This window comes from Perna viridis, chromosome 4, assembly GCF_037379345.1.
Source record: "Perna viridis isolate PV_CMFRI_1.1 ecotype Kerala chromosome 4, ASM3737934v1, whole genome shotgun sequence".
Lineage (NCBI taxonomy): Eukaryota > Metazoa > Mollusca > Bivalvia > Mytilida > Mytilidae > Perna > Perna viridis.
This window is the reverse complement of record NC_142448.1, coordinates 4,425,771-4,435,882: the sequence shown is the minus strand read 5'-3', so window position 1 is coordinate 4,435,882 and position 10,112 is coordinate 4,425,771.

The window sequence follows — 10,112 nt, the reverse complement described above, 5'->3', positions numbered from 1 at the left end:
TCAGTCAACAAATGCAGGCATTGATATACAAAAAAACCCCAACATTTTTGATAATTTTTTATAAAGTATTGAAAACAAATGTCTGCTCTTTTTCCTATATTAGCAGATAGACAAATATGCATGAATCGCCCCTCTGTTAAAAGGATGAGGGTTTTATTAAGTATCAAGACATTAATACTACACACGTTAAAATAACTAAGTTTTGTGAAGAAGATTTACAGGATTTAATGAAATAGAGATTCTAAAAACCGCACGTGTTGTGAAGTGCTGAATGTACATACACGTTATGTTGGTTCTGAAACCAAATGATACTAGCTGTGCTTCTGATTACAATATATACAGCTGCAAAACAAGTACTGTAGTATTTAGTTTTTGTCCAAGGAAATATCTTTCAGACTACAAATGTATATAACTATTTAGAAGTTGATAAAATTGTTTAATACCAGATTTAGTTGAAATATTGATTTTGAAGTGTTAACTATGAGCCGGTATCGATGGATTTAGCCTTAAAGTCCTTTATATTGTAATTTTATTTCATAAAAATTTCGAATGGTTTCTGTTGACTACATGACTGTAAGTGGGTGGGAAGGTTTTTTCCGTTATGAAGTTTTAGTCTTTTTTGCCACAGAACTGTTTAAATAGGACCAATGTAAAAACAAAGACCTTATAGATATCTTAGCAAATCACACATTACTAATCTGGACCGTAGGGAGAGTAATTGACAAGCTTTTAGGGAACTGTAAACGGAGGATGTCCAACTCCCGTATCTGCATATATTTAAAGGTCTGAAAAATTCCAAACGATGTTAGAACTGTCAAATTTGCGAAGCAAATTTTTGGTCGTTCCCTCCGCGGGACTCGAACTCGTACCGCTGTGACATCTATGGCAACACCGCCTGCATTAAGTCCAGCGCCCTAGACCACTCAACCAGCTAGGCTGGACTTAGTGCAGGCGGTGTTGCCATATAGCCTAGATAATATAAACTGGAGAAAAATCCCATAGATTTCATCACCGATGGAATAGCATTCTTTTCAATAGTTCTTTGAGGATTTATTATATCAAGAAGCTAAGCATCAACTAATTAATTTCAACCTATCTCATCAAAATTTACTAGAAAAGTTCGTTCTTTTCTTTCTGATCTTGAACTTATCATAACTTGCAATATTTATTCAATCCAAGAAATTAAAAAGTAAACTTCACAAATTCACAAGAGACGTTGAACACATATCGGACAATACAGAAACACATGATATTTTATCACAGAACAAAACTACGCCTAAAAATTCTCCAAAAGAATTTCCGCCGCTACAATTGTCGACCTCTCATCTTTTGCTCTATCTGAAACTGAAACCAGAGTTTTATCTAAAGGTTTAAATTTTGTCCTACTCCGAACAATATACATGTAGATGAAGTTCAACTTGAAGATGACCTAGACAAATTTGCCAGATCCCTCTGACTAAGAGAACATTTTGCTAATAAACAGGAAGACCAGGATGTGGACCCTGATAGTTCTGACTCCGACCAGGAAGACAGTGAACAATACACTCGACAATTCAAAAAGAAAAATCCATGGTCTCCTAAGGCACCGGTCATTTTTATACCGAGGGGGGCTGGGATTTCAATGTTGATTAATAATTTTTTTCTGCTCTTCTTAAAATTATTTAACTTTGTTTCAATAGCAAAGGAATTATAATTTTTTTCAGGAATATGGCAGATGTCTAACTTTACGATAAAAAATGCATAGAAAATTAGAAAATATTATGTAAATATCAAGGGAGTGCATATGAAAATAAAGATTCAGTTCAGTCAGGTATTTCATATTTCTTAAGACTAAATAAAATTAGTGGATTTACATCCCCTCCGGCTCCCGCTCATAAAAAAAACCCATTTTGGGAATTTCCAAATCAGGATTTTTTTACGTCAGTTTCTTATATTTGGCATAACATACAAATCTTTCAATTCTTGGAGTCCAAAATAATGTTTCTTCTCCGAAACTGATGTGACTATGGATTTAAAACATGTCTATACATCAAATACCTAAAATTAGGCCAACAAATGTCTGGTGAGGATTAAAAATTAAAAAATAAAATCCTCCCAACTACCCCATATCTTTGGTGAGGGTTGGGTGAAATTCACTTGGCCTAAACAAGACCTGGCTTTGTCTGTAGCCAGAAACTGGACGAAGAGCATAACAGAGAATGAGAAAGTCTAGAACTTTCGCAGGCCGGGAGGCTTCCCCTGCGATACCACAAAAAAGTCTGGAACTCGTGCAGGGAAGCAACCCACGTCACAATCATGCATGGCCAATCTAGAGTGATCACCTTGTATACACCGTCCTTTTAGAAACCAAAAATGTATCAATTAGGCAAGAAGCAATTAATGTGTAAATTCATGATTGTATATTATATCTAATTAAAATTCTTGCCCACTTATATAGAAAATAAGGGTTGAAAGGAGACAACCTTGGCTTTTCAGTTGTCTCGATTGTATCGTCAGACAACCATGGCGTGTATTCCTTCTTTAAGAAACTAACTTCTTCTTGGCGTGTGGTGTTAAATGTGGATTTTACTCTCTCCCATTGTTTGTCTACTGGGCCTCTTCCTTATGTTATACTTTCTGCTCCAATCTGATTTTGTCTAGTTGCCCTGGCTATCGATCAAAAATTCAGCCACGCAAGTTGATGATCGGATGCTATATCAGCATCTCGATAAGCTCTAACGTCTGTCATACTCTTTCTCCATCCCATGGCAACTGTAATGTGGTCTATCTGGTTTCTGGTTTTCATTTCTGCAGATCTAAGGTTGTTTTGTGTATATCCATGCCGTACTTCCTATGACCTGATCGTATTGGGGGCAAAAATCTGCAAATAGTTCTCCATTTTCGTTGATGTTACCAATTCCTTCCTTCCCTGTGATGGGTTATCTTCCTGTGCTATAATTTCAAACTTTGGCATTGATGTCATCCATTACAATCAAGATACCCCGTGGTGTTGTTTAATCTAGGTGGCGTAAAGCTGGTTGTAAAACTCTTCTTTGTTTTCTTCCCCTGATAAGTTGGTAGGAGCGTAGCATTGAATGACTGTTACTTTTTTGTGTCTTTGACATAAATTTTACCACGACAATTCTTTCACTCACAGGATTCCATTCGACGATTAATTTGGTCTTCTTGTTTAGCAGGATTTCCACTCCATTTTGATGGTTAACATTCTCATTTGGTGGTCCAGAGTACAGTAGAGTTTGCCCAAAAGATAGTATGACCGCTCCAGATGATGTCCATCTACTTTCGTCCCAAAATATTAAGATTGTAGCGCTCCATTTCCATTGCAGCCTGGGCAGCTTTTCAGGTTTTGAATAATGTCTGCACTTTCCAGCTTGCAATCATTGAGGGAGTCTTAAGTGTCATGACCCTGGTCCATCTCCAAACCAAGTCAAATTCATCTACAACCACCTCCATTTCTACTACTATACTCGACGTCACATACAACACATCTTCGAATTGAAGCTCTACCTTTTAAACCGTCGGGACTTACCGCTAGAGTTGTCTCTCTTTTATTTAATATGAAGATAGTTCGCATATATGCATGATGCATGACGTGTTAGTACCAACGAGTCGCTTATTAGCTTAAATCATGCGTAACAAATCCTTACGAGAAAATCCCATACTAATATCCGCCATGTTGGTTTCTACGGGACGATTTGTTTACAAACGAAGTTCGTAAGTTCCCGTCGAACTCCGGTGACAATCGTCTGCTTGATCAACTTCTCGGTATTGTACGTTGTTCGCGTAAAATAAATCCGAGATATCCGAAATAACGCCGAAATGCATTCTGGGTTCCTCGGGTTTTGGACAAACCATATAAACGTAAACAACATCTCCAAGCAACCCGATCACTGTAAACATGGCCGACTTTTTACAATGTAAATATTGGCACCGAGAATTAAAATCTGACCGGAATTTAACGATTCAATGTTTAGGGAGAAGCCGTTTGGCTGAACAAATGAGCAAGTCATTTAAGACAATTTAAACGACGGTAGGTGTCAATAAAGTCGTAGGAAATATTTTTATTCAAATTTTAACAGTATGTTATTTATGTGACGCCGAGTATAATAATAAACGTTATAGTTCTGATAGTCCCGATAATCTGCCGGCCACCGTGCGACAAGAGTCTAGGCTAACTCGTAGACGAAACTCGACAGGTGATATGAGTGAGATCAGTTCCGCCATTAAAGAACTTACAAACCCCCAAAAAATACCAGCTTCTAGAAAAAGTATGATTGAAAAAGCTTTAACTAGTACTGACGTATTAAATGCAATAATTCCTGTACTTGCTGAAAAAAATAAGGGAAATCCTCTCTTAAGATATTAAGTCTGAGGTAGACAACTGTGTTCAGGACCAAACAAAACAATGCATGACAAAATCAATGATCAACAAAAAATTATACATGAACAAAAACAAAAACTATGTATACAGGCTATTAAATTCAACAAGCTTGAATTAGCATCATCTGATCAGTCTCTGTCTGGCAAAGAACATGCAAATGTTATTGACTTTCTGTACCAAAGAGTAGCTGTCCTTGAAAACCAACTTGAAATACAGCTGCAATATTCACGCCGAACAAGCCTCAGGTTTCATAATATACCTGTCCCTGTCAACCATCATGGTGAAATTCAATATCTAGTAAACACTGACCAACTTGTTATAGACATATGTAAAAACAAGTAACTGAACATTGATATTACAGTAAATGATATTAGTCATTCCCATGTGATCGGAAAAGCACGCAATGGTAAATCACAAATAACAGTGAGGTTTATATCGTATAGAACCAGAAACTTAGTGTATACAAACAAAAAAGCTCTGAAGGGTGACACCAATGGCACTTTCATTACTGAATATCTTACTCAATTTAGAAATGATTTAGTACAAAGACTGGCTGATTTAAAGTCGAAGAAACTGATCAGTGCTTACTGGACGGCAGACGGTCGGATTTTCGTCAAAACTTCTGATGATGAACTAAAAAAGATCATCAATACCCATGATGATATTTCACAGATGGAAAAAAAGCTTAAAGAGCAACAATCAGATACATAAACTTATTATTTAGACTTCGTGTCTAACTACATAAATGCTAAAATCTCAAAGACTTATTTTTTCTTGTTTTGTCAATTGTAATTTATGCTTATAATATTTCTTATTTTTAATGTCTATGGATTAGATTATTTCTGTTTGTTTACCATCGACGGGATGTGTATCTGTTTATAAATATATGTAAATTTAAGGTCCGCTCTACTAGCTGTCCAATAGACAGGTGAATTAACCGTTGTCAGTCTATATTTAGCTAGCCAGGTATTCTTTATTCATTGATACACGTGACAGACACAATACAATTACCTGAAACAAATTGTTTATATAGAAATGGGAGAAGTACATGTACATGTAGAGTAAACTTTCTGCGATAAATCTATTTTCGGCAACAAAGACATCTAATATGATTAGTAAAACAAACCATCGTTTTGTATTATTTGAGATTAAAAAAAACTGGAGCACTTCAATGTCACAATATCATATGTCATGCTATACTAAATAATAGCGAAGAAATTGAAAAATAAATTTGGAAAACAATTATTATGACGATCCACATAATGAACTAAAATCAAAACTCAGCAATCAATTATTATTATTATTATTATTATTATTATTATTATTATCAATGTTAATATTATTACTATTATTATTATCCCCCTTTATCAATTCAGTCACTAGGTTAAAGGAAAAGTATATAAGATAATTTACTTGTAGTGTCGATGTTTTGTATTGTTTTGTTGTTTTGCTTGTGTTGAGATTTTGCTACCCACTGTCTCTATGTTTGGAAAAGTAATATGTATAAAATGTAGGCTGTGAACATGATCACGAAAATTACAACAGTTCCTTATTAATGTTTTTGCCCATATTAACAACAGTTTGGAAGTAAAAGTAATATTTTACAGTAACTTACTACTTAAAAGCAAAAATTTATTTTCTACAAAAAATATTTATCAAACCCAAAAGTAAAATGATCACTTCTCTTAACAGAATAACATGCCTTTGTACATATTTCTTTTCAATAATTTTACTTCTCTCTCTCTCCTCCTTATCTGACCTGTATGGTGTTGATGAAATAGCCTATTCACTGTTCGTTTACAATTCAGAAACACGGCGATCCCTGATCAATGTCACTATCTTTGAACTGAAAGGGGATGGGTAGTGACCTTGTGACCTACAGGATTGCCATAGGTCTGTTTCATTTTAGAGTAAAAAAAGACCGCGGATACCTTCGTCAATACAGTTTTTTTAGAACTAATTAAAATTAACTTACATTGTACAGTTTTTATTATAGCTTTGACTTTACTTCAGTCAGGGTTCCCGAAAATTGACATCGTTTTCCTGCTGTTTGTACTCCACTTCATTTTAGTTATTGGTAATGTGGAACAAAATCCAGGTCCGTCAACCGAAGCAAGTAGTTGCGACGATAAATGTATTTCTATATGTAATATAACTAATCGTAGTATCAGAAATAAACTTGAATTCCTAAATGACTTCTTTGAGGAGTTCGACGTATTAACGATTACCGAAACACATATAAATCCAGCAAGAAAAGACACTGATATCCAACTTGATTCATTCAGTCCAAATATAGTACGTAAAGATAGGAACACGTTTGGGGGAGGTCTTCTCGTTTATGTTCAAGATCACGTGGGCATCAATCGTGTACCCGAATTAGAAAATCAGACTGATGAAACACTGTGGGTAAAAATCAGGACAAAAGGCCAGACATTACTACTTTGCAATACATATCGACCAGAATGGACGAACGATCTTTACTGGACACGGTTAAATTACTCATTAGGTATTACAAATCAAATATGTGATAACATTGTGGTTGTCGGAGACCTAAACTCAGACTTATTCAAAATGAATAATAATAAACTGCTCGACACTATCAATCTTTTCAATTTAAATAATGTAATAAGAAAGCCAACAAGTATAAGTGATTATAGTAGGACTCTCCTAGATAATTTTAAACGACTCTCTCAAATGTATATACTCAGATGTACTAGAAATCCCCCGAGTAATAAGTGATCATGATGCACCTGTCGCTTTTCTTGAATGTCCTAAAAAGGAATCAAAATCGTATAAACGTGAAATATGGGTCTATGACAGAGTTGACAGTGAAATTTACTGCTAAACTAGACGAAGTTGACTGAGCAACACTACTTCCTGACAACATAGATGTTGATGGCGCAAGTGGCATTTTTACCGATAATTTTTTACAAATTGCCCGAGACTCCATACCCACTAAATATGTAATTATTAAAAAACGATAAACCCTGGTTTAATAGTGAGCTAAGGCGAGAAATAAAAAAAGAGACCGATTACGGAAACGTTCCCTCCTAACAAACAAAGACAATGATATTACAAAGTACAAACAGCAGAGAAACAAAGTTAATAATATGAAGAAAAGCGCAAAAGAAAAATTCGAGCAAAACTTAGATAATATTATAATTGATAATGCCGACAATCCAAAAACTTATTGGAAACTAATGAAGATGTTAATTAAATCTTCCAAAGGGAAAAGTCAAATGCCCCCACTACAAAACATTATAAATGATCCACGGTTTGGAGATTTTGCCTTTGATGACGATGACAAATCAAATCTTCTTAATAAATATTTTTCAAATATATCACGCGTAGATGACAGTAATATTTCTCTTTCAGAATTTTGTGATAGGACAGAAAACTTTTTATCGGAAATTGATACTGAAACAAATGAGATCATCGATATTATCAAGGTAATTGAGCCAAATAAAGCATCTGGTCCAGATATCATTAGTCATAAAATGTTAAAATTACCCCCGAAAAAATAGCTATTCCTCTAAAAATAATCTTTAATAAGTCATTGCAACAATGTAAATTGCCTTCCCGGTGGAAGATGGGAAATGTTATTGCTGCATTTAAGAAGGGGGACCAGTCATTGCCCTCAAACTATAGGCCGATTTCGTTGATAAGCTGTGTAGGAAAGGTTATGAAATGAATTATTTTAAAATGTATGTGATCATTTGTACAATAATAACTTAATTTATAAATACCAGTCAGGTTCCCTTCCAAAATATTCCACAGTTCACCAGTTATTAGAAATATACAATTGCATATTGAATTCATTTGAATATAGAGAAATAAATTGTTTTGTTTTCTGTGATTTTTTAAAAGCATTGACAAAGTATGGCATGAAGGATTACTACTTCAACTGAAAGCCCATGGGATAAAGGGTTCATTATTCAACTGGTTCAAAAGTTACCTCTCTGAGAGAAACCAAAAGGTATTAATTAACCAATCTTCGTCTTCCACCTGTAATATTCAAGCGGGTGTTCCCCAAGGATCTGTACTTGGCCCTTTGCTCTTTGTAATATATATCAACGATATAGCAGATACACTTACTTCACTGTGTAGATTATTTGCCGATGACACTTCATTCAGCTTTTCCAGTCAAAATCGTGAACAAATTAAACCTGTAATTGATCAAGATCTGGAAAAGCTGGATGAATGGTCCAAGAAATGGCAAATGTCCTTCAATCCTGATAAAACGGAAATTATGATATTTTCCAATAATGCATTACCTACCCTCAATTTTGAATTAAATGGAAAAAACATTCCAATTACAAACACTCATAAGCACTTGGGTATTACCTTTTCTAATGATGCAAAATGGCAGAAGCACATTGACATTACAATAGTAAGCATATCCAAACAATTAAATGTGCTACGTAAATTAAAATATCAATTGGGTAGGAAAACCTTGGAAAAGTATTTGGTTTTTATTAGACCTATTTTTGAATATGCAACTGAAATTTGGGATAACTGTGGTGTTGGTAATTCTAATAAATTGGAACAATTAGAATGTGCAAGAATAGTAACTGGTCTGCCAATTTTTACAAAAAAAATTAATCTATAAAGATGTTGGGTGGGAAACATTAGCAGAAAGAAAAAAGAAAAGAAGACTACAAATGCTTTTTAATATGAAAAATAATAACGCTCCTAACTATCTGTAATCTTTTACCTCCTAATATACAAAGTACAACAACGTACCACCTAGGAAATGGGGAAGATATCATTGTACATTTTTGTAGATTGTCTTCAACTATGGATTCATTCATACCCGCAACAATTAAAGAATGGAAAACTCTTGACCTCTCAATACGTCACTCAAAATCAATTGAACACTTTAAAATGGCATTAAAAAGAAGAACTGTCAAAACTGAAATTCCAGAATACTTCTCATTTGGTCCAAGAAAACTTAATATTATACTTACACAACTAAGATGTTCTGTCTCATTTTTAAACAATGATTTAAGTAAAGCTAACATTAACTCAGATCCGGCTTGTCGCTGTGGATATTCAATTGAAAATGCCCAACACTATTTTTTTAATGTCCTTTGTACAGAGAATACAGGGAATTAGTTATCAATGATCTCGCTTGGCTACCTAACAACATCCCGTTTGATATTATTTTATTAGTTTCTGGGAATCAAGAGATATCTTTAGCTGAAAACAAGAGTGTGTTTAGTCACGTTTTCGCTTTCATAAAGCAGTCTAAAAAATTCATAATAGTCTAATGTACTACTAGCGAACATGTCTTAGATGGGCTATGCTCATCAACACCGTCAAATCTGTACAAATCATTTCTTCTCCTTTGTAGCTAACTTCTCAGAAGAACTTTGTTATATGTTTAATGATATAAATAATTACTCGCATGCTCATATGTACAAATGTTTCATTGTTAATATTGTATTGCGGACAGCCATTCTGGAAGCATGCGAAGAAACAGTTGGTTTCATTCAAGTGAAAAGAAAGAAATGGATGTCAGATCAAACATGGGATACAATATCTGAAAGAAGGGAAATAAAAGAAAAGTTGATGAGTGCCAAAACCAGACAGCAAAAGAAAAACCTGCAAGACCTTTACAGCGCAAAAGACATAGAAGTGAAGAAAAGCTGTAAAAGAGATGAAAGAAACCATGCTGAAAAGTTAGCAGTAGAAGCTGAAAACGCCTGCATAAAAGGAGACATCAAAACAT